The 25305-nt window shown below is 42.5% G+C and overlaps 1 protein-coding gene across 5 annotated transcripts in view; it reads left to right on the forward strand.

The window, feature by feature from the left end:
* Positions 1 to 6745: 6745 nt before the first annotated feature.
* Positions 6746 to 25305, forward strand: part of AFF3 (ALF transcription elongation factor 3) — a 573872-nt gene continuing 555312 nt past the window's right edge. For all 5 annotated transcript variants that reach the window (XM_070236083.1, XM_070236085.1, XM_070236086.1 and 2 more), the window contains exon 1: positions 6746 to 6883. The gene's annotated coding sequence lies outside the window, so the exon portion shown is untranslated. The remainder of the gene's footprint in view (positions 6884 to 25305) is intronic.

The raw sequence follows: 25305 nt of genomic DNA on the forward strand, positions 1-25305 counted from the left end.
AAAGTCTTGTTGGGAATTGTATGCAGTACCTAACAAGAGAATACAAAATAATGTGCATGAAAGTTAAAAAAAGGGATGATTACGTTTAATCTGTGGGAGGACTAATACTTCAGTACTTATTTTAAAATATTAGTTCCTAAAATAACACTTCAAATAGATAAGTCCAAGCAATAGAAACAACGAAACAGATACACAAAAAACATCAGTTACCATTCTGATTTGAAAGCCACATACCTGTTTTAAAGCTCAGGATGCCATTTAAAATTTATTTTGGTGATGTAATGTAGTTAAACCTACATGCTATCAATTGAATGACTTTTTTTCCCGCTGACATGCTTTAATAACACGTACGAGGTCTGATCACTGTCCTGTTCCCCTGCTTTCAGCATCTCATTTGTATGCAAATTCTCTTGTATGCAACTTATTCTCTGGTAAATGCTGCCAGCGGATCGAGTGTCTCTGTAATTACGTTCTATCCCTGTCTCCCTGACTCGTTTCTTATTATATCAACTGCAGCAATGCCTGCTTCATGTTCCACTCATGAATCACAGAGTGGCTCCGGCAGCAGTTTTTCTTACGAGCGATGGGCTGGTCTGCCCCCTCCCCTCAAGGTTACCCACCCACGAGTCCTTTCCAGACCGAATGTGTGGAATTGTTCCTTCTTCCTCCTGATTGTTTCCTTCTGTTATTTATTCATTTTTTAACTACAAGTCTTTTGGTTCTAACAGAGAGAAGTTGTTCAACTAACTTAACCCCTCCCCACTCCTTTGGTTTGATTTATACGATATGGAAAATGGCGTAAAATTAGATTATATACGTGTGTATGTTTCAGGTTTCTCAGTAAGGCTGAGAAAGCTGACGAAAATTTCATGTGGGACAGTCATGCCAGGAATAAACATTATGCATATAGAGTTACAAATAAATATAAACACAACGGGTACACCTATCTTTACACGACACGCAAGAGTATGTGAATAAAGAGTGTGTGGGGTGTGCAGAGAGAGACTATATTTGCTCTGGAACAGTAATACCTGTGTTTGAACTCTAGATCTATCATTAAATACCTGTGTGACCTTGGGCCATTTCTTAAACTTCTACACTTCTTTTTCCTCCTCGGTAAAATGAGGATAAGAATACAGTTTTTCTCATAGGGGTTTTGTGGAGACTAAATAAATTAATACATACAAAGTGTTTCTCAGTGTGTCGTAAGCACTCAATAAATGTCAGCTATTTTTGTTATCACATAGGATAAACAATAGATATAGATATACACATAACAGACATTGATTAGATTAGACCCTCCTATTCACTCAACTGAAATTCGTAGCAGCTGCTGAGTGCCCGGCGCCTTGCTAAAGCGCCCAGGGGGGATATGAGATGGGGAGTCTCTGCCCTCAGATGTGCATGTGATCCTGCACGGTCCTCCCAGGCGAGCACCCCAGTGGGCCTGCCCGTTCAATACCTATCCTCCGGACCTAACCTAGTACCTGGACAGAACCGGCTGCCAACACCCATTCCGGTTGGCACGGTAAAGGCGCCAGTTGGCACTAACCAGTCCTTCCTCACGCACTACCACCTGAGCTGTTCCATTTGCCCAACAGAGAATTGCAGGATTCCAAAATAGACTTCTCCATCCAGCTTCACGGAGAGACTCATTCCCGCGGCCTCTTGGTGTCCAGCAAGTGCAGCCAATGTGGGCTTGTTTCCAGATCCTGGCAGACAGGACAAGCATGTTTCCTGTGCTCTCATTCCCCATCATAGGGCATGAAATGGATGTAAGATGCACCACCTCTGTCCAGGGAGCCCCTGAGAACTTTGCACAGTAAACAGGGAACGGGCTCAGAGGAACAGCAGCCCCATAAACATACCTTCCTGGGGGCGGAAGTGAAGCCCCGACTTTCTCACCCTGGAGAAGCAGGGCGTGTTAGGGCAGGGCCTTCTGCGCTATCCTGCTTAGGCGCAGAGCATTTGCCCACATCTCTCCCGCCGTCCTCTATCAACACTTCTCGCTCCCAGCTCCAAATCCACCCAGCAGCATTGCTCTTGTGAAGGACTTTGCAGTTCATGACCTGCTTTGGTAACTACCCTGGTCCTCTGGGAGGATGTGTATGGTGCTTCCCATTTTTTTTTTTCTGGAACTTTTTATTAAGATTATGATAGTTTACAACCTTGTGAAATTTCAGTTGTACCTTATTGTTAGTCATGCTGTAGGTGCACCACTTCACCCTTTGTGCCCTCCCCACACCCCGCCTTTCCCCTGGTAACCACCAATCAGTCCTCTTTGTCTACATGTTTAACTTCCACCTATGAGTGGAGTCATACAGAGTTCGCCTTTCTCTATCTGGCTTATTTCACTTAACATAATTCTCTCAAGGTCTATCCATGTTGTTGTGAATAGGATGATTTTATCCTTTTTGTGGCTGAGTAGTATTCCATGGTATATATATACACCATATCTTCTTTATCCAATCATCAGTTGATGGGCACTTAGGTTGCTTCCACATCTTGGCTATTGTAAATAATGCTGTGATGAACATAGGGGTACATGAGACTTTTGGAATTGCTGATTTCAAGTTCTTTGGATAGATACCCAGTAGTGGGATGGCTGGGTCATAAGGTATTTCTATTTTTAATTTTTTGAGAAATCTCCATACTGTTTTCAATAGTGGCTGTACCAGTTTGCATTCACACCAACAGTGTATGAGGGTTCCTTTTTCCCCACAACCTCTCCAACATTTGTCACTTTTTGTTTTGGATATTTTTGCCATTCTAACAGGTGTAAGGTGATATCTTAGTGTGGTTTTGATTTGCATTTCCCTGATGATTAGTGATGATGAGCATCTTTTCATGTGTCTATTGGCCATCTGTATATCTTCTTTAGAGAAATGTCTGTTCATGTCCCCTGCCCATTTTTTGATCAGGTTGTTTGATTTTTTGTTGTTGAGCTGTGTGAGTTCTTTATATATTATGGAGATTAACCCTTTGTCAGATAGATAAATATTGTAAATATTTTTTCCCAACTAGTGGGTTGTTTTTTGGTTTCAAACCTGTTTTCCCTTGCCTTGAAGAAGCTCTTTAGTCTGATGAAGTCCCATTTGTTTATTCTTTCTATTGTTTCCCTTGTCTGAGGGGTTATGGTGTCTGAAAAGATTCTTTTGAAACTGATGTCAAAGAGTGTACTGCCTATATTCTCTTCTAGAGGACTTATTGTTTCAGGTCCAATCTTTAGGTCTTTGATCTATTGTGAGTTTATTTTTGTGAATGGTGAAAAAGAATGGTCAATTTTCATTCTTTTACATGTGGCTTTCCAGTTTCCCCAGCACCATTTGTTGAAGAGACTTTCTTTTCTCCGTTGTAGGCCCTCAGCTCCTTTGTCAAAGATTAGCTGTCCATAGATGTGTGGTTTTATTTCTGGGCTTTCAATTCTATTTCATGGTGCTTCCCATTTTATAGATGAGGAAACTGTGGCTCTGAGATAAAACTTGCTAAAGGTCACATAACATAGCAAGATTAATACATGACAGAACTTGAGCTCAAGATTGGTTTTACCCAACTGCGGTGTGGTAACCTTTTCATTCATGTACTCACTCAACAAATATTTATCGAGGGCCTACTATGTGCAACAGGTCATGCAGAGTCAGGCATGGACAGGGCTGGCACTAATTCTACCTTGCAAAGCCTCTAGTCTCCTGGAGAAGACACACGACTAAGTAATTGATTGTAATTAAATGTGGTGGGTGTTGTGGCAGAGGAAGTACATTTATTAAACATTGTGCCAGATATTTTTCCAGAGGCTGGAAATAAATTTAAATGAATGCATCTGCAACCAGCCCAGCCCCCAGGGACCTGTTGCTGCTCGCATTCCATGTCTGCCTTCTCATCTGTCCGGCCGTTCATCCAGGGAGGGGACATCTGCACCGGGTACACAAGGATGCTCGCTGAGAGGAGCATGGGCTTCTTGGAGTGCTCCCTGCCACGGCTGGGACTGCAGAGAGCACGTACAAAAGCACAGTGGTAAGATGCAGCACAGAGTGTTCAGCAGCTGGCTGGTGGTGGGTCATTGCTGGGTGAGCAGTGGGGGGTGAATGGAGGGTGAAAGTGGGGAAGGCATGACTGGGGACATTTGCAGAGGTCCGCACATAAACAGCTGGCAGAAAATGCATTCTTTGACTCTGTTACAAATGTACACTACAGAATTAACCCCTTTTTTTTTAAATGAAGGCCTTCTGCCTTATTGGGAATAGCTCTCCTTGGTATGAAATTTATGAATTTTACAAGGAGTTTTCAGAATAGTAAGGCAAGCAAACAAAATACCGATGATGATGTTCCTCACCACTTACTGAATGCTTACTACATCCTGTACCTACATGATAGCATTTAATTTACACAATCACTCTGTGAGGGGAGTACTGCGTAGATGAGGAAGCTGAAGTTAAGTGATGTGCTGAAGGTCCCGCAGCTACTAAATGGTAGAGACAGGGTTCAAACCCAAGTCTTTCAGATCTCAGAGCCCACCCTCTTAACCACCAAATCACCCATGGTACCATCCAACATGGAGGCAAATGGCTTCAGTGGCAGCCCGCAGGCATTATGAATCCTGCCTCAGAGAGGAGTAATGAGGAAGGGTTTTTAGCATCCATGGGGACTTGCCAGACAGCCAATGGAAGTAAAGGCATCCCCCAAAAAGGAAACAGCATGGGAAAAGACAGCGTGACCTATGGTGGCCTGGATGTTCACCAGGAGTGTGTTGTTGGGCGGTGTGGAGGGAAGTAGGTAGAGAGCATGACAAGAGATGGCGTTGGAGAGGGCAGAGGCTACTGCATCAAGCACCTTGTCCACTCAGCGATGGAATTTTGGGATTTTCCTGTAGGTGAAGAGGAGCCATTGAAGGGTTTAAGGACTGGGAACGGGGTGAGGGGAGGGTAATGTTATCATTTTTGCAGTCTATTGCAAAGAAAATTTGAAGGCGGTTTGAAAAACACTCTTGAGGCTGTCACCTGGGAGATAAGTTTGGAGACCACGTGTCCACATTTCTGATCGTGCACCCTCCTCGGTTAGGAAGTCTTCACAACATGTTCCCAGTAGAGGTGTGACTATTCACAAAGCATCACAGGATAACTGTATTCATACTTCACATGCCTTAAAATGTACACAAAAAGTAAACACTAAAAATATGACATAAAAGTAAATGTGAGTCTTGGGACTGGATGGAGGAGGTGCTTGCGCGATACTGTGAATATATTCAGTGCCACTGCATTGTGCATTTCAGAACAGTTAATGGTTAATTTTATGTTCTGTGAATATTACTTCAATAAAAATGAATAAACAGGTAAGCATGAGTAGATATTCAAGCCTTTTCTTCCCACACCTCAGGGAATTTTCTTGCAGGCCTTGGGTGCACATGCCCATTTAGAGACTAGGGCAGTGATGACAGGCCTCGAGTAAGGGCCTGGCTGTGGGAAAGGAGAAAACAGAAGGGATGCGAGGCGTGGTTTAAGAGGTAGGATTGACAAGGCTTGATGATTAAAGGTCGAGGTGTATGGGGGAAGGAGAAGAAGGCAGGAAGACTCCCCATTTCTGGTTTAGATGTAAGAGAAAGAAAGCTTTTCCCCTTGCTGGGGCCTGATGCGGCCAATACTTGGATAATTCCCAGTGATTGGCATAGGATTGGGTGGGATAGTTTCTAGACATGTCTGGAAGTGAATCCAGCCTGAGGATACCGAAGGATGGCCTTGTTTGGACGAGGACAACTGAGGGTCAAACTTGAAGAAGCCATATTAGCCAAGGGCAAAGCAAGAGGAGGAATTTAGGAACAAGGCAGGAAGGATTTCACAGGCCACATGGAAGCGATGTGGCAGGGAGTCAAAGACCAGCGTTTTATTTTGACCAGTCGGTCCTGGGTGCCTGGAGGATGTCCTGGAAGATCAGCAGAGACTAGTGAATATGTGGATACGGGCTTGGGAAGCAGCATGTAGAGAGCGGGAGAGGCCATCCATGGAGAACAGGAACCACTAGACTGAGAACGGAGCCCTGGAGAAGGACAAAAATTTAGATGTTGGCGGAGGAATGGAAGCCTGACCATGAGTGAAATCACCTGACCAAAACCAGGAGAATGTGGAGTCTTGGGGGCCCAGGGGAAGTTCCGGAAGGAAAGAAGTGCTCACTGGTGTCAAACACTAGAGGGGGACAAATAAGACAGGACCTGAAAAAGTGTCCATTGGTAAGGTCCCTGGTTATCTGATTCCTTGATCTGGTGCTCTTTCTCCTCTCCCAGTGCATCTCTGTCCTAGAAAGTTCTAGAAGACCTATTACGGTCTGGAGGCAGGATCAGGCTTTTGGTTCTGGTCTCTGGGATATCTAGATAGTTGGAAGGAATCAGCAGAGTTTCAGGCAAGTTAAGTAGCCCATCTAAGTCAGCATACCCAATGACAAGAATATATTTAAGGAGTTTCAAAACGCTCCTGGGATTCTTTTAAGGAGTCTGCATAGAGTTAGGCAGAGGTAGAGCAATAAAGAACTTCTCCCGTCGGCCTCCACGACCGCATTCTTCTGGTTTGTGTCAGGTGGTCCCCGGAGTGGGGCCCAGGCTCCTGCCTCCAGCCTTCTGGTAGAACTTGCCCTGCGGTGGGTGGGAGGAGGCCGGTTGGGTGTCTGGTGGGGAAACGTCGTTGGCTGGTTTAGTCCCCTCGCCTCCACACTTTCACATCCTCTATCAACACCTGCACACTTCAGTCGCGACCACACACGCTCTTCCTGTTTATACAGAAAGTGCCATTCAGAAAGCTTGCCAGTGAGAAGACAGCCATACACTCAGCCTCAGAAGAAAGAAGCTGAACGAATTACTTGAGAGAGAAAGAAGAGGAGCGAGCGTGTGAGCTGAGAGGTAAGATCAAGCCAGACGGGGCCTGGGTCCTCTGGGCTGCCCTAGCTAAAAAAGAAGTGACCCTTACTTTGTACCCTTCAGGGAGGGACTTGGGGAAGCCCAGCTCATGCTCCTCAGGGCTGGGCGGCAGGGAGCCCTCCCAATCTGCCCCATAGAGATAATTCAGCCTCAGGTGAGCAGCTGGACAGATTGAGGAGGCTGACTTGGAACGTGGTCAAAATAGGTCCCAGAATTCATGTGGGTGTAGCATGCAAAGAATACACAACCTAGGTGTGAACGTGTTCACACACATTTACGTCAGTAACTGGGCCTATGGGCCTTATGGAAAGTGTTTCTGAGTCTCATTTAGGCCGTTAGCTGCACCTCAAACAAAGAACCCATGATATAGTTGCAGATGGGGCCCCAGTGCATGGCCCGGGGGAGCGAGCTCACAGAGGCCTGGGTGCAGGACGCCACTGCTCCTGCAGAAATAACTCAGAACGCATGACCTCCTCACCATCAGGGGCTGACAAGCCTATTCGTATTCCTTGAACAACATGTTATGTATGCATGTGTGTGTACATATGCACATGTGCACATACATCATGCACATATACATGGCACATTACATGTATACACAAACATGCACACATACATATATACATGTAAACATACATATCATATAGTACAAAATAGCAATAGTGACAATATTTTTGAAACCAGAGAACTAATGGTGTGACAAAGGACTTTTTTCCTAATATGTGAATTCTTTGCTATTCAAGTCTTACAAATATAAAAGGGAAATCATGTTTAGATATGCATTTCATAACCGCTTTTATTCAAAGGGGTGAAAATTCCACGAGACGGGGACCATCAGGTAGTCTAGGACCTGATATTGCAACACGAATCGCTAAAGGCCAAATGTTAACTGATACCCATGTCAGCAAAGAAGTGGCAGAAAACTCGGCCTTTGAGTCTTGAGTGTATACGCTAAATAATCAGGTTTTTAAAAAATTATGGTCTCTGCTTTTGCCAAAAGCATTTGGCCCTTGGAGCAAAATTGAAGAAGAGTACCTTCCTTTCCTGAGGGCTGTCAAGGTTTCCCGTCTCGCTGCTGGGGTGAGACGAGCACAGTGAAAGTAAGAGGAGCACAAGGCGTTCTACGGTTTTGGTTGTGTTTCTGTCGACGGCGGTTACCTTGCTCTGGGCATCACCTGCATTTGGTGTTTGGTTGTGTCATGCATATTTTTATTTATTTTGCATTATTTATTTTGCATTAGAAGATGGGGAAAAATATACATTGCTCATTCGCTAGACTTCTGGATTCAATTTCCAACTCTAACACTTCCTGTGACTTTGGGCAAGTCACTCCACCTCTCAGCATCAGGGTTGTGGTATCTGTAAAGTAGTACAATAATAGTGTCTGCCTCTTCACTAAGGATTAGATGGGCTCATACGTGCAAAGTGCTTAGAGGAGTGCCTGGCACATTGAGAAGGCTCAGTAAGTGTTAGTGGCCTTTATTATTATTGTTATCATTATCACCAGCTTTTCGGCAATTAGCTGTCAGGCTTGAAGGGAAATGGTAAGAGGGTAGGAAAGATTGAAGGTGGGAAGAGGTGTATGTAAGTGAGCACAGAAGGAGACACATAAGAGGTGGGAGCCATGGCACCACCACGTGCAGTCCTCACCCTGCAGAGGTGTGGGGAGCAGGAGGCTGGCAAAGGAGCACAGGAGCCTCTCCCCACGAGTCCCGCTCACGAGAGGAGCAGGCTGAGCTCAGTGGACTCGGTTACGTGAGCTTGTACACATCTTGCATGTCCATGTGCACAGCAACCCGGAAAGTAGATACATGTAACCGTGGCGTCCAAATGATAGTAAATGGTGTATGTTCAGTGCCTCTCACGTGTGAAGCTTGTGCTCACATGTTACATGTCTTCCATCAGATTATTGCATCAAATTCCTTGCAATTGTGTCTATTTTAGAAGACAGCTGATAGCTGGCCTAAGAGTGCAGAGTTAGGAGATGGCAGAGTTGGGATCTAGCCCCCACTCATTGCCTTTACAATCCAAATCAAGTGGTAATGAAATGTGACTGATGAGGAAGCCGTGTCCAAGAGAATGAAGAAACAAGTTCAAGGTCACACTGAGAGTCAAAGTTATGGTGAGCAGCTGGGTACTGGTCTCCAATTTGTAGACCCTTTATTTTACATAACAGTTCAGAGGAAGAACGCTGGGGCTTGCATCCTGCCTCCAGAGGTTGACAGCTATGGGACTCCTTCAATAAATCACTTTATCTTCCATGCTTCAGTTTCTTTATCTGTAATGGGGGCATAATAACCTGTCCTACATCATTCATAGGGTTTTAGGAGATTCCAGTGAGGGTACATACGTAAAATGATATTATATTATTTCTGATTCATGTAAGAAAAAAATGTTCAAAGTGACTTTCAGTGAAGGCAATTTAAAAGAAAAGGGGGTCTGGCCCGGTGGTGTGGTGATTGAGTTCACGCACTCAGCTTCAGCAGCCTGGGGTTCCCGAGTTGGGTTCCCGGGTTGGGTTCCTGGGCATGGACCTACACACCACTCACCAAACCACACTCTGGCAGTGTCCCATAAACAAAATAGAGGAAGACTGGTACAGATGTTAGCTCAGGGCCAATCTTCCTCACAAAAAAAAAGAAAGGAAAGGAAAAATGCAAATGATGGTGGTTCTTAATGACGTCATTAGTATGATTTAAGTTCTTCTTTCAAATGGCTACTTTGCATTCTCTGGTACTGATATTCCATAATTTGTTTACTTATTCCCATATATGGAAAATTATTTATTTCTGCTGTTTTTGATATTATAAATCAGACTGCATTGACTGTTCTACAGATTTTGGACTGCAATCATTCTGTGAGTTCTTCTAATTTCTGCAAATCTGATAAGCAAATGGCACTTTCATTTTTGTTTTTGTTGGCTTTTCTTGGATCACAAGTGTGTTGATTCCGAATGTTTTAAAACACAGCTTTGCAAAAAAACTAAAGATGCTATCCCTCATCCAGAAAATAACCAAAATACATGTTGCTTTTAAAGTGAAGTAGCACCATTTTTCTCAGGATTAAAATGCAAGCAGGTATTTGTCTACAAATATAAACCTATTAAAAAGGCCCTTGCACAAATATTCCTCTTTATAGCTTTTATTGGTGCTAAAAATGGGGGGTTATAATGAAAACAAGACGAGACTCCTGCAATAACGAATAAACATGACAATTTGATTTATTGCTGTTCCTCCGCTGTAGCCTGTTGACAGATTTTTCTTTATGGAAAAATTACCATGGTTTAAATCTCTATCATATGGCACTTAATTCAATCGACAATATGTTACCAATTAGATCCTGCTTAAACTACCATCAGCCAGCGGACCACGGAACATGTTAAGTAGCATGACAATCAGATAACTAGTAAAATGCTTTGTGGCAGCTTTCTCAGGGCCAAGGAGCAATGCTGAGACAATGGATAACGAAGAGAGAAAGGGCAAAGAGAGCACTTACTTTTCCCCATCCTAAAAAAAGAAATTGTTTCAAGTTCTCCTAAAAGCATGCAAAGAGTTTGTGTCTGAGTTGATAATTGTGTGAGTTGATATTTGCTACCCCTCTTCCACCCCTCCATCCTCCTGTACCTTTTGATGATAAATTTGAAAACTGAAGGCATTCTGTCCCTAAATCCTCTCTAATGTGATGCTGCATGACTTCAACTCAGCCATCATGACCCACTCAGTGACGTGTTTTAAGATTTCACCTTTCTCCCAAGCCCTGGATGTTGACCACAGAAGGAGGGAATTCTTCTTAAGTGAGATGAGCCTCCTTTCCTTATTTTCCTCTCAGAATCTGGCTATATCCTGTTTGCAAGTATTCCTGTTGCAAGAGAGAGAAACAAAATTGGGTTCTGTTGAACTGAAAAGCAACCTTTTGTAACAATATTGGGGGCTGACCAGGCTTAAAGTTGAGCAGCGAGAGAGGGGTTCTGAAGCCCAGGCAGCCAGGACCAGTAAGAACGTTATTCAGAGTAACAGTAATAGAAACAAGGGCAGTGTGGGCCACATAATACAGCCACCACTGTCACAGATGTGGCCTCCATTGTCCCCACGTTGGGGCATCACTTATGTGAAATACAGAATCCTGGAGAGAAGGGAGAGAGGGCTGAACTGCATCTAGGTCACGTGCTTGTCCCCAGGGAAAGGTCAGATCCAGCCATTTGACTGCAGCCCCTACTTGCCAAAGCTACGCACAGTGTGGCATCCCCAAAATGCAGACTGGAGTGGTAATAGGAAGCGGATGGTTGGAACGTGACGGCAAAAGTGACAAATATCTGTTCACTGCACGGCAGTCTCTGAGCGAAGGCTGGTTTGTGACAAATGGGAGAGATAGCCATTGGTGGTTTGTTCATATAGATAAGTGTACAAAAGAGAGAATTAGGACACTGAGAACCCACTGCTTCCTGCGTTCTCACTGTGGTCGCTTTGCTTCTACAGCTGGGAGTGGGGTATGTGACCGAGGAATTTTCCTAAGGACCTGAGCAATAACATGGACCCTCCTTCTAAATCATAGTAATGGGTACTGTCTCCCCAGCTCCTACCTCTGTGAGCATTTTATAGTTATTTTCTTACTGCCAGCCCTGCAACATAGATATCATACACTTCTTTTGCACGTGGAGAGCAGAGGCTCTAAGAGGCTAAGTGACGTGTCTGAGGGCATACAGGTAGATGCGGGGTTCAAACCCAGGCTGCCTAGCTCTAACCAGCCAGCCTTAGGGTGATCCCGAGACCCGGCTGCACAGCAGCAACACATGTGGTATTATTTGAAAGAAATCCCTTTCCTCCAGGACACTAGTGTGTGTGTGTGTGTGTGTGTGCATGCACACACATGTGTGTGCTCCAGGCACACATTACCAGGAAGAATGCTGAGAGCAAAGTCATGGACTCAGAGGAAAACATCCCATATGTTATAACTTTGCCTGGGCTGTCCCTATTTCTGAATACCATGACAATATTTTTTGAAGCAAAGATCAAAGGACATATGGTCTGACTCATGGGTTACGAGAGGGAAAAATATTTGAAATTGGGACTATCTGGGACAATTTGAGACGTGTGTCTACAATCATTCCCAGAGCACCTAGAAATTATGGAGTTCTTTGGGGAACACTATGAAATACTGGCATATTAAATCCCGTCTCCAAACTAGGAATGATTTTATCAGCAGAATTTAGGACAGCCTTATACATTGGCTAAGTGATTATATAGCTGTAAGGCCTCATGCCCATGAAAATAACAAGGAAGTTGACATCTGTTTATAGCACCTATAAAACCATTAGAAATAATAAGCAAATTCAACATACAAAAATAAATAGATTTCATAAAGCAAAAATAGCCATAATTCACAGAAGCCATTGAAATTTAAATACCTAGAAAAGAACTTAAGAGAAAACACTGAAGACCTGTATGAAAAAGAATCTACTTAGGGATGTAAAACTTAGAAACGGAAACACATACCATGAGGAGACTAGATAAGCAGACTCAATACTAACTCTCACCAAAATAATTTGTAAGCAAAAAATGTATAAAATAAAATTTCCAATGCTTGTGGGGAGGAAGGGGCCTTGATAAAATTCCAATCTAAAATTCTGATGAATTTTAGATAAAAGTAAAAATTTTTGAAAAAAAGAAGAAAAGGTGGAGGTGGACATGGTGCTTGCCTTGTCAAGTATGAAAGTTTCAGTGGTCGTGTAGTTCCAGATGGATAGACAGATCAATGGGAGAGAAGAGAAAGTACGCACCCACACACGTTCACACATATGCAAATGGAGTAGAGGATAAAAACACCTTCGAAACAGTAATACCAAGAATGAGGACAGTAATATCAAGAATGGTCAGTCCTCATCTGACTTGGTTCTTCAGCATTTTTGACAAGTTATTTACTCCTTCCTTGTTGAAACACCTACTCCTCTGCCTCCAGAACATCATTCTCTTATTTCTCTTCCTATCTCACTGGACGCTCCTTCTTGGTCTCTTTTTCCAATCTTCCCCATCTCTAAATGGTGGAATGCCCAGGGCTCAGCCCTCCAACCTCTCTGCTCTGTCTATACTCACTTCCCAGGTGACCTGATCCAATATGACCAGTCAAACACCAGCGATGCCCAAACTTACATCACCCAGCCCTGACCATTTTTCTGACTAGACACCCAGCTGTCCAACCACACTCAGTGTCTCCACTTGAATGTGTGTTCAGCCTCACAATCTTAACATGTCCAAAATAGAATTCCTGCTCTCCCTAACTCCAGCCCTGCCCCTCCTGCAGTTTCTTCACGTCAGTAAAAGTCCCCTTCATTCTTCCAGTGTCAGCCCAGCACACTGAAGCCATCCTTCACTCCTTTCTTTCACATCCCACATCTAATCCACTAGCAAATCCCACCCATATGACCTTTGAAATATATCCAGAATTGAGTCACTTCTCACCCCTTCTGCTTCTACCTCCCTGCTGTCTTATCTGCTCTGCAAACTCATCTCCTTTCCACACGCTCCCTTTTTCATCCTGTTCTCAGCACAGACCCAGAGAAATTCTTATAAGACTTAAGTCAAATCATACGACTGCTCAGAACCCTCCAACGGCTTCCTACCTCACTGTTCCGGTTATCTAGCGCTGTGTAACCAACTACCCAAAAGCATGGTGGCTTAAAACAACCTTTCCATTTTGCTGAAGATACCATGGGTCAGGCATTTGGGCAGTTTGGTGTTGGCTGGGCTGGAGGATACCCTTCCAAGATGGCATCTTCACTCACGTGCTGGCCCCGTGGGGCTTCTTGGCTTCTCTCTCTCACCATGTGGCATCTCATCCTCCAGGGCCCTCCACGTGGCTTGGGCTTCTCACAGAATGGCAATCTTGGGGTGTTTGCAGTTTTTCCATTATGATTATCTTCTAAGAAGCAGCTGCCAGACTAGCTAAGGGCTATTCCCCAAACTAGCATAGCATCCTTTCTGCCATATTTTATTGGCTAAAATAGTCACCAGACCTGATCAGATTCAAAGAAATAGAGAGATAGACTCTATCTTCTGATGGGGGCATGGCAATATCACATTGCAAAAGAGCACGTGGGATATTGCTACGGCCCATCTCTCACTCACTCACCCAGTGCCAAAATCCAAAGTCTTTACCATGACCTGTCAGTCCTACACAGTCTGACTCCTGCCACCTCTCTGACTTCTTCTAGTGCCCTCTCCCCTAATTTGTGGTACAGTTTCAGCTAGAGTGGCCTCTTCGGCATTCTTTGAACACACCAAGCATAACCCCATCTCACAGCTCAGCACCTGCTGTTAGCTCAGCCTGAACTGCCCTTCCCTGGGTGCAGGGTCATCTCTCACTTCCTTCAGGTCTCTACCCAAATGTCACCATTTTAGAGAGACTTTCCCTGACGCCTTGTGTAAAATAGGCATTCCGGTGCTCCTCATGCATTGCATTTAACACCACTTCATACAGTATGTGTCTACTTGCCCTTATCTGCCTCTTCCCATTAGAATGTAATATATCCCCAGGACCTAGAAAAATGCCTCCTCGGTGTAGGTTCTGGATAAATATTTGTTTAACAAATGAATGACTGGATGAGTAAATTTCAGTAAATGATATTGGGATAGTTTCTAACTGTTGGGGGGTGGTGTGGAAGAGAATAAAATTAGATGCATACCTAGTACGTTAAACCAAAATAAGTTCCAGAAAGATTTTAACGTGTTATAATAAAACTCGAAAATTACTAGAGAAAATTTTGGTAAAAATAAAATAATCTGAGGATGAGAAAGGTTTTTGTAAGCCTGGTACTAAATAAATGAAGTGTGGATGTAAATAAGGATAGGCTTGACTGTCAAAAACATCACACACACAAAAATGAAAAGACGAACAGCAAACTTGGAAAAATACTTCAATATATAATGAGCACATACCATCTTTAATATATAAAGAGCTCTGTCAAATACATTCAGAAAAGAAAAAAATACAAAAGTTGATGGAAGAAAAATTCTACCAAGTGTGTGGTGGCAGGAAAGCTACTCAGTTCTATAAAAGGGGATGCCAGGTGGATTCCAAAAGTAAGTATATGTAGCTCTCTTAGAACAGTGTCTAGCATATAATAGGTGCTCACCGACCATTGGCTTTTAATATTATGATTATCTCCTAATGCCATGCACGACATACAGCTGGAACTTGTAAAAGTTCATTCATTATTTCATCCCTTCCTTCTCTCATTCCCTGGGGGTCAAGTGTCACTCCACTTCCGAAGCAGCCCTCTCTGTTTTCTTCTCCCATTGACTCATAAATATAATGAAGACGAGTGCTACAGGAGCTTGAATTCTTGAGAAATCTATTTTAAAATGCAGCCTCTCCCAGGAAGACTGCATTTATACCATATTAACAAGACTAACCTGATGATCATAGTCCTTAGAGTCGATTAGGGGCCGAGACAGCACCCTGTGGCACACTGAACCAGCACTTCCTCGGTTTAGTGAAAAAGATAAGTATGTCCATGGGGTCTGAGTCTCACAGAAGCACTAGGTCGCCCTGTTCTTAAAGGAACAGGGGTGTTGGGAACTGGGATGTCGAGTCCATCATTTTGTTTTTCAAATGGCATATTTACAACCTGGAGTCGGAGAAACTCTGGGCTGAAAATGTTGCTGTGGAATTTCTGGCCATTAATTTTATGAGTCTGTTATTCAATCTTTATTGTTGCCTGGCCTGCAATTATGTTTTTGTCCTTTAGGAGATGCTCAATCTTTGTTCTGTTTAGAAATAGAGTGAGTGGTTAATCTTTTCAAAGGGCAAATGCCCTTCTGCCATCTCAACCAAGATTTTGGTGGTATTGATGGTGCCTCAGTTGGGTTGTCCCATGAGGGAGCGCGTGCTCGAGGAAGTTGTGAGGCAGCCCAGTGATCTCATCACCCTGCACGGCATGAAATGGTTTTGCTCACAAAACTCCTAAAAGAACTCCAGAAAACTTTGTACTCTGAGTCTTTCTGGAAGTCAGTATTTGAACCTGTCCCTTTGATGCATGGGCTTTATTTCTGGGGCAACGAATGCCCCAAGCACTGTAGTAAGATTTGTGCAGGCAGTGATCTGCACGGGGGCACACTGCTGAGTGTGCGAGTAAAGACTAACACCCAGCCCACACTCCATTTGCCTGGAGGAAGAGACACCTTTTCTCTAATTCTCACAAAGGCACCAGCATCTCACCAAGCCCTGGGCCCCAAAGTCTGCACCCTTCAGTGTGGGTGTCTCTTATGCATGTGCATAGGACAGGCCCGGGTGAGGGGAATGTACGGTGTGGCAGAAATCTGTGGTGCAGGAGAGGTGGGAATGGAGAGCTGGCGTGGAGCCTTGCCCACAGAGCAGGCTTGGGTACATCAGTTTTAGGAAGGATGACATCCGCAACCTGAGAATCCAGCCATAAATTCCATTAACCCTGAATGTATCAGCGAGCTTCTCAAAACTTCTTTGTGCATCCCACCCAAGTTGGGACACTACTATCTTAATCATTCTGTTTTGTGTACCACATGCTTGTAACTAATAGGGAGCTACTGGAAGTGTGATATATACAGTATGCCTCCCTTAAAACAAGGATTCCTGCCAGTGACACTTGGCCATGACACTCCTCCTTCTCATGCACAGTGCAAGTTGTATGAGGCAGAACCACATGGAAGCCGAGTGGAAAGGCTTTGATGAGTGCTAGACCTTGACTCAAATCTCAGCTGTGCCCCCTTGTATAAAAGAATATTAATGATCACTCATCCAGCACTTTCTATGCACCAGGCCCTAGAAGCTATATAACCGTGGGCAAATTACTTTTCTGAGTCTCAGTTTACTCTTCAGTTAAAATAGGGATAATAATCATCTGGGTTGTTGTGAGGATTTAATGAGGTTGTGTGTAATGTGTTCAGAGTACCTGGAAACTACTAAGCACTCAGTAAAAAGCAGCTATTTTTTATTATTTAGACACTGGAACCACATCAACTTTAATATGCCTATTACTTGAAGAACAAGTAAATTAGACATGTTGAAAAGAGGGTTAATTTCTCAGATTGGTGAAGCATTTTGTGAATAACAATAGTAATTTTCTAAATGGCTCTGAGTAACCTGGAAAAGAGCATGCATGGAGTGCAGGCCCTGTTGGTTTCCCGGAGAGAAAATTGCCCATTGGAATGGCCTGACCATTACGTGCTCATAATGTGGACTGTTTTATATATATATGTACTTAGTTGTAGCACATTTGCCAGGAAAACTGCTAGGCTGATTTTGCTTAAATAGCCCATCTTTTTTTGTCTTGAATAAAGAGTCAAATACATGATTTAGATTTTATGTTTAGGGATTGTTTATATCAGGAAGCATCAATCCAGATAATTGGCAAGTGGGTACACATTCAAATCATATGATGATATCCCTGCCACATTTTCCTATGATTCTAGGAGGAAAAAAATAGTTAGAGATTCCTGTTTCAGAATCTCATCAAAATAGATCCTCTGGTTTAGTTAAGTGGTGGCTGCTGCTAAGTTTGTCAATGGTGACAATGAAACTGAAATCAGGGGGACTCAGACCCATTGGCTATGTATTCTGCCCGGTGGCTGTCTTCCGTGCCACAGCCCGCACACTCCTGGCTGGATTTAGTGAACAGACAGCTTGGGGTTAGCAAAGGCGACAGACGGACTGACGGTGCCTGACCATTGACCCTGAACTCTGACCTCTGACCCAATTCCTTCTCTCTGTACTCCAGAAATGTGTCCATGGAAAGGATAAACAAATTAAGTATCTCAGCGTTGAGACCTTAGAGGTCATCTATTTTAACCATACTCTCCTTTTCCAACACATTTTGATTAAGTGGTCATCGATTCTGTTTAACTACCTCTGGCAACAGAAAGCTCACGCCCCTTGATATGGCCATTCTTTTTCCAAAGAGTTTCAATTACTTGAAAGTCCTTCCGTTCAAAGCAAATTCAGCCTCTCTGTAATTTTGACCCTTGTTTCCAATTTTGCCTTCTGGTGTCGCAGTGAATAAATCTAAGAATATGAGATTGACTTGGGCAAACAGATCACAATACTCTGCATTCAAAGCATCCTCTGGGCCAAATAACAATAACTGACAGTTATGAATCTCCAGGGGCGTGGGTTGGAAGAGGTAGGCTCAGAAAAGGCATTGCTTGAACTCTGAAATTAACCTTCCTTGAGTGGGTCACTCTGGTCATCCTTAACCAACCACTAAAAACATCAGAAGCCTCTTGAGAGTTTTCCGGTGAGAATGGGTTAGAGGAGGAGGGAGGGAGAGAGAGAGAGAGAGCTAGGGTGGTATTGTTCATACTTGTTATAAAGGAGCCCCAGCTGAGAAAGGGAGTTAGCAAGAGAGGGTCCACGATCTACCTGCTCCATGAATAATTGTTCTCTGACTAATGCCAACTCCTGCAGGAGTTGTAAGCCATCCTGAGTTTTCCGTGCCCCTGGGTAACTCATCAGCATCTAGTTGGGAGCAGGAACCTCCCTGGGGCTGCTCTCCTCAGGCCTTGTTTATTTAGACATTCAAAGCATTTGTGTAGTGGGGGTGTGGAGGAATGGCTGAAGCTCAGAGGTCAGGCAAAGTAGGGTCTGGGATCAGAGTCAGCAAAAACTGTCCACAAAGAATTAAAAGACCCCCAGCCTGGTTCTGGCTGTACCACCAAGCAGCTGTGTGACCCTGGTTGGGCAAGTGTCCTCAACCTTTCTGAACCTGGTGTTCCTTAACTATGGAAGGGAAATAACCACTCCCATTGCCCCACCCACATCACAGCAACCGTGTTAGAATCAGATGAGACTCAAAAGTAAACGACAAGAGCCTAGCTGAAGTGACAGAGGGAGGGAGCAGGACTGAACATTCTGATTAAAACGTGACAAATTTGGGTCACTAATCCTGGATTTTCTAAACAGCTGAGTCATGGGCACTAAACACCTGGACGCATCACTTACTTTTTCTCCAACTGGATGAATTGTGATTGCAGACCTACCTCCTAGCGATGACGGATGGTGCACTGCTGTGCCAGCGCCCAGGAGTGCCAGTGATGCTCCTGTAACCTCACAGAGCAGCCTGACAGCTGATTGGAGCAAATTTATATGCATCAACACTGTTTTCATCTAAGACTTTAAACAACTTTAATTAATAATGCTCTCCTTTCCAAGTGTGTCAACACAACTCCACCTTTTCATTTTTGAAAGAACTTAAATAAATATAGAAATAAGATATTCAATTATTAGAACCAGAAATGTGAAAATATAGTTGATTTGAAAGGCTTTTGCTACAAAAATTCCCTGGGGCCACTGACTACATTTTATTTAAAAATATCGCACACATATTTCTACATTTCTTATGTAATAATTTTGAGTTTCTCAGGGGGAAAATAGTACTATTGAAGGAAAAATAATTATGACAAGTGTTAAAGATTAGTGAGCCGGATTCCCCTGGTGTGCAACCAACATCCTGGGAGTCAGTTAAGTGCCTTAGAAAACGACATGAACTCTTGTCATTGAGTAAATTACCGCTTCGATGCACTAACAAGGACCCTAGTGGGTTGGAAGAGTTCATTCAGCTTCCCAGAGCACCGAGCCTAATCCCCAGGCAGCATTTGTGCTCCATGAGAATCTGGATCTGTGTTCATCCACATCTATCTCTGTCTTCTAAGAATAGGCACTTCTTCAGGGTAGAGCCCGTATCTTTACAATTATCATTGGCATCTGGCCCGGCCCCAAGCTCCTGAGAGCCCAGGAAACACTCCTCTGGCTTCGTAAATAGAACATGCTTTGCCCCTGATCGATGCCTAAATTGCCCTGATAATGTTTCACTGCCTCCCTTTGAAAACACTGTCACAACTCCCTGACAAGCACCAATACCTTGGTGATGAGGAAAGCCAGCCATTTCCCCGGCATTCTCAGCACATCTCATTCAACTTATCCAATAAGCACGCAGTGTCTGCAGTAAGTTGACCGCATTCTACTCAGTTATCCAAGAGGTAGCATTTTCTTCTCCTTTGGTAGCTCAAAATTATTAGATACTAACAATCAAATCCAAAAGTTCAGTCCTCTCCTGATAGGCCAAGAACAGAGCTATTTGGAAGTTCTGGTCCCAGGCACATGCACGGAGCCGGGAGTACCCAGCCTCACTGGTGATAATGAAATACAGACAAGTCATGGGCTTCATGTGGCATTTCTTGAGTTATTTGCCAGCATCCCTAATGTGGCCTGCATGGTCCTCATAGACGTGCCCCTGCCTACTTCCCAGGTTCACACGAGCGTTCCTCCACACCCTACTGTGCCCCAGCCACCTGGATCTTCTTTCTACCTGAAGTCTTCACATGCATTTCCTCAGCCTGGAACGCTCTCTTCCCTCTCCTGGCTTATGCATCCTCCAGGTCTCATCTTACTTGTCACTTCCCAAGGAAACCACCAAAATAATACCTTCATCCAGTAACCATTCAACGTTGGGAAGATGCAGCCCTAGCCATTCCCCTCCCTACTCCCAGCACCATTTCCAAGAGTCAACTTCTTTTCATTTACCCTTTATCAAGCAGCGGTGCCAGGCACCATTCCAGGCACTAGAGGTGCAAAGCTGAACAAATGAGACAGACATTAAAATGAGTCCCCATTTTAAGAGAATGTTTCCATTTCAATTCTTCTACTCTTGCCTCCACATAGACAAGATGCTTATAACTCTGTTTTTTAAAATTATCAATCAAGGTTATTATTTATAGATTCCCCAGTATGAAAGCTAAGGATTTAGCCCAGTACTCCCACCTCTCTCCTCTCAGAATCCTGGACATTCCCAGGGTCTGACATTTATATTATTATTTTTGTTCTTCCTGTGCTTATATTTGTAATTTAAAGTATTATATTATATCTGTATTTCTCATTTCATTAACTTTTGATAATATTGTATCTCCTGATTCCTCACTTTAAAAGATAACGTTATTGGTGCCTCTGCCTTTTTCTCCACCTTCCGTGCCCCACTTTGTCAGATAAACATTTACTTTACATTTTGTCCTGAAGTTGCAACAAAGTCGCCATGGTCACCCACAGGTGGATCAAATCACGTGTTAGGAGAACGTTCTTTTTAACAAGTCTAACATCATGACCCCTTGGCCAATCAAGAGACAATGTTCTCAGCACCAAGGTTCAATAGAATTTCCCTCTCTTTGTTTTTATCCTTCAACATTGCCACATTTTAGTTTGCTTCATATATGAATTATGCTTTTACTCTGCATTCAGCTTTACTATACGTTCCTCCACCCTCCCGCTGATCCCTGGCACTTCCAATTGATGCTGTTATTTTTCTTGCATTATTTTCCCTTGTGATTAATTTTCCCCAAGACCGTCTTTTCTATGAAGTCCTCCTTTTCTCCTGGAAACCTCCATCCTGATCTCCCCACCACCCGTCTGCTCCAGTCTCTACTGGTTGTCCTCTAAGCCTGCTGTGCAATCGCCATGTTGCAATTTTTTTTCCACTGCTGTCAGAGTGTGGATTGGAATCACAGATTCCTACACCGTACAATCTCCTTCTCAATCTACTCTTGTTTTTCTGGATATATCTTCAAATACCTTTAAAGGAAGGGATGTATGGGAGATAAACTTTCTGAGATCTTTCTGTCTGAAAATATCATTATTCTGCCCTCATACTTGATTGATATTTGGCTGGGTATAGAAGCCATTAGAAGTTTCTCTTTATCTTGGTACTCCGACACACCAAAGACGTGTTCAGGTGTGGCTCTCCTTTCATTAACTATACTGGGGACTCCAGAAGCTCTTTTAATTCTGAAGAATTTTGTCCTTCAACATTGGAAATTTTCTCTTCAAGTATTTTTCTGATAATTTGTTCATCTCCAACCCTGTGTGTGAAACCTCCTGGACTGAGCTTCTGTTCTCTACTCATCTTCTTTCTCATAGTTTCCAATTTCTTTGTCTTTTTCCCCTTATAATCTAAGAGAGTAGAGAGAGTTTTGGGATTTATTTTCTGGTCCTTCTGTAAGTAAAAAAAAATTTTCCAATCAATATTATTTTTTTAAATCTGCAAGCACTCTCTTTTATTCTCTCATTGTTTCTTTTTCTTAGCATTTTGTTCTAATTTTAAGGATATAGTGTTTTCTCTAAAATTCCCCTGGCATATTAATTAGAATGCTTTTAATGTTGTCTTCTGGTCCCTAATTGTCTTTTTTTTCTAGGTCAGTTTCTGTTTCCTTTGGTCTTTCTTTTCACGCTGCAGATCTCCTTGTCTGCCTGGTGATCCCTAGTTTTGCATTTCCATTTAAGAGAAAAGGATTAAGTGACTGTATTTCATGTGTTTATTGTTAGTAGGTCTATTTTCCAGCTGGATCTCTCTCCTTTAGAACTGGGAGTGGGATGGAGTGGGGTGTGTCTGCCAGGAAGCTTTGCTTTAGGGTAGCATGATGGTGAACAGCAATCATCCTGAAGGTTTCTAAAGGCTAAAATGAGGAAGGCTTTATTCTGCTACTCTATTAATTTCATTTTACGAAGAGGAAACTGAAGCTCAAAGATGTTCCTATGGTTAAATGGCTAGTAAGTGATGAAGCCAAAATTTGTACTGCAGTTTGCCTGATGAACACCTTTATTCTCATTTCACAAAACCAAATAAATTCCAATACAAATTGAAAAATAGTGTTATAAGAATAATTAACTCTATCTTTCTTGTAAGTAAACACTTTTGTGTGCTTTATAGCTTCAACCTTAGTGGTCCTATCTTCAGCAGCACACCAGGGACTCTGCACCTCTCCACCCATGTAACAAGCCATCCTTTTCTCTTAAGCAATTAATCTATTCTCTGCTATTAAAGAAAATGAGACAATTAAATTTCACTCACACTCAGAAGGCATCTAAGCAGAATTAACAGTTTCAGAGGAACTGTGTGCTGTGGGACTAGAGGGAATAATTTACCCCTGGATCGGGCAAGCTATGAGATGGTGGAAAATTTTTAATTATTTTTAGTAGATGTTAAGAAAGCCACATTCTTCCTAATTTTAAAGTTTTGCCTGATTCTGAAGGTCATGGCTCTTTTTTTTTTTTGAGGTTATGATAGTTTACAGCACTGTTAAATTTCAGTTGTACATTACTATTTGTCAGTCATCTTATAGGTGTGCTCCTTTACCCTTTGTGCCCATCCCTCTCCCCCCTGCCCCCTGGTAACCACTAATCTGTTCTCTTTGTCCATGTGTTTTTTTATCTTCCACATATGAGTGGAGTCATATAGTGTTCGTCTTTCTCCATTTGTCTTAATGTGATACCCTCAAGGTCCTTCCATGTTGCTGTAAATGGGATGATTTTGTCATTATTTATGCTGAGTAGTATTCCACAGTGTTTATATATACATACTATGTCTTCCTTATCCAGTCATCAGTCGATGACCACTTAGGTTGCTTCCACGTCTTAGCTATTGTGAATAATGCTTCAATGACGTAGGGGTGCATAAGGCTCTTTGAATTGCTGATTTCAAGTTCTTTGGGTAGATACCCACTAGTGGGATGGCTGGCTCATATGATATTTCTATTTTTAATTTTTTGAGAAATCACCGCACTGTTTTCCATAGTGGCTACACCAGTTTGTATTCCCACCAGCAGTGTGTAAGTGTTCCTTTTTCTCCACAATCTCTCCAACATTTGTTATTTTTTGTCTTGGTTATTATAGCCATTCTAATGGATGTGAGGTGATATCTTAGTGTAGTTTTGATTTGTATTTCCCTGATGATCAGTGATGATGAGCATCTTTTCATGTGCCTATTGGCCATCCGTATATCTTCTTTGGAGACATATCTGTTCATATCCCCTGCCCATTTTTTGATTGGGTTGTTGGATTTTTTTGTCATTGAGTTTGTGAGTTCTTTATATATTATGGAGATTAACCCTTTGTTGGATATTAGATTTGCAAATATTTTTTCCCAGTTCATGGGTTGTCTTTTCATTTCAATCCTGTTTTCCCTTACCTTGTAGAAGCTCTTTAGTCTGATAAAGTCCTTCTTGTTTATTCTTTCTATTGTCTCCCTTGTCCAAGAAGACACCGTGTCTGAAAAGATCCTTATAAGACTGAGTCAAAGCATGTACTGCCTGTATTTTCTTCTAGAAGTCTGATGGGTTCAGGTCTTACCTTCAAGTCTCTGATCCATTTTGAATTTGTTTTTGTGAATGGCATAAAAGAATGGTCTATTTTCATTCTTTTACATGTGGCTGTCCAGTTTTCCCAACACCATTTGTTGAAGAGACTTTCCTTTCTCCGTTATATGTTCTCAGCTCCTTTGTTGAAGATTAGCTATCCATAGATGTGTGGTTTTATTTCTGGGCTTTCAATTCTGTTCCATTGATCTGTGCACCTGTTTTTGTACCAGTACCATGCTGTTTTGATTACTGTAGCTTTGTAGTATGTTTTGAAGTTGGATTGTGATGCCTCCAGCTTTGTTCTTTTTTCTCAGGATTGCTTTAGCAATTAGGGGTCTTTTGTTGCCCCATATGAATTTTAGGAGTCTTTGTTCTATTTCTGTGAAGAATGTCATTGGGATTCTGATTGAGATTGCATTGAATCTGTAGTTTGCTTTAGTTTTAGTTTGCTATGGACATTTTAACTAGGTTTGTTCTTCCAATCCATGTGCATGGAACATCTTTCCATCTCTTTATGTCGTCATCAATTTCTTTCAGGAAAGTCTTGTAGTTTTCATTGTATAGGTCTTTCACTTCCTTCGTTAAATTTATTCCATGATATTTTATTCTTTTTGTTGCAATTGTGAATGGAATTGTGTTCTCGAGTTCTCTTTCTGTTTGTTATTATAGAAATGAAACTGATTTATGTAAGTTGATTTTGTATCCTGCAACTTTGCTGTAATTGTTGATTATTTCTAGTAGCTTTCTGATGGATTTTTTAGGGTTTTCTGTATATGACATCATGTCATCTGCAAGCAGTGAAAGTTTCACTTCTTCATTGCCTATTTGGATTCCTTTTACTTCTTCTTCTTTTTTTTTTTTTTGCCTAATTTCTCTCGCCAAAACCTCCAGTACTATCTTGAATAAGAGTGGTGAGAGTGGGCACTCTTGTCTTGTTCTTGTTCTCAGAGGGTTGGCTTTCAGTTTTTCTCCATTGAGTATGAGGTTGGCTGTGGGTTTGTCATGTATGGCCTTTATTATGTTGGGGTACTTTCCTTCTATACCCATTTTATTGAGAGTTTTTATCATAAATAGATGTTGGATCTTGTCAAATGCTTTCTCTGCATCTATTGAGATGATCATGTGGTTTTTATTCCTCATTTTGTTAATGTGGTGTATCACATTGATTGACTTGCAGATGTTGAACCACCCCTGTGTCCCTGGTATAAATCCCATTTGATTATGGTGTATGTTCTTTTTAATGTATTGCTGTATTCA

The sequence above is a fragment of the Equus caballus genome, chromosome 15, assembly GCF_041296265.1.
Source record: "Equus caballus isolate H_3958 breed thoroughbred chromosome 15, TB-T2T, whole genome shotgun sequence".
NCBI classification, from domain to species: domain Eukaryota; kingdom Metazoa; phylum Chordata; class Mammalia; order Perissodactyla; family Equidae; genus Equus; species Equus caballus.